This window comes from Pinus tabuliformis, chromosome 6 (genome assembly GCF_031772625.1).
Source record: "Pinus tabuliformis cultivar Carrire ecotype Pingquan chromosome 6, CPIR1, whole genome shotgun sequence".
Lineage (NCBI taxonomy): Eukaryota > Viridiplantae > Streptophyta > Pinopsida > Pinales > Pinaceae > Pinus > Pinus tabuliformis.
This window is the reverse complement of record NC_142292.1, coordinates 37288062-37288890: the sequence shown is the minus strand read 5'-3', so window position 1 is coordinate 37288890 and position 829 is coordinate 37288062.

Here is an 829-nt window from a genome sequence, read left to right as displayed (position 1 = left end):
AAAATTATTAAGCGAACTATCGAACAGAATCATAAAAACTGGCACAAATATTTAATATTCGCACTATGGGCTGATAGGATAACACGGAAGGCTTCCATAGGTTCTTCTCCATTCAATCTTGTATATGGGAAAGAAGCAGTGCTACCAAAGAATCTTGTCCTTCCTTCTCTAGCCCTAGTTCAGTTTATTGAAGAAAGCCCTTCTTCTTCTATTCAACTTAGACATGATCAAATCTTAAAATTAGAGGAAGAAAGAGAGAAGGCCAAAATTAATCATGCAAAACATCAGCAAATTATCAAGTCATCTTTTGATTCAGCTTCATCCAGTTCAAAATAGTTGCAAGTTGGTGATCTAGTTCTGAAATGGGACAAAGCCCATGAGGATAAAGGAAAACACACCAAGTTCCAGAAGATGTGGCTTGGACCATTTCAGATCTACGAGAAGATATGCCATTCGACATTCATATTACAAGATTTATCAGGTAAGAGAGATTATCTTCCTGTTAATGGCCTCATCTTAAAGAAATTCTTCAATTGAGGAGGTAACCCCTTCCCCCTTTTTAGTTCAGTAGAATTTGTAGTTTGTAGGACCATTAGGAAATAAAGTTGTAAGGTATTTTCCATTGGCCTTTGTTGTATTGAAAAGTTGCTCAAAGAAGTAGTTTTGATATTTACTTTTAAATAATAGAAGCCCTAAACAAAAGGCACAATTTCTAGGAAATTAGGCCATATCCACATTCTGAAACCCCATTTCAATTTTTGTGAAATCTTCTAACAATTTAGAAGTATGTAAATCATTTCATGGTTTTTCAAATGGGTCACAAAAAGGT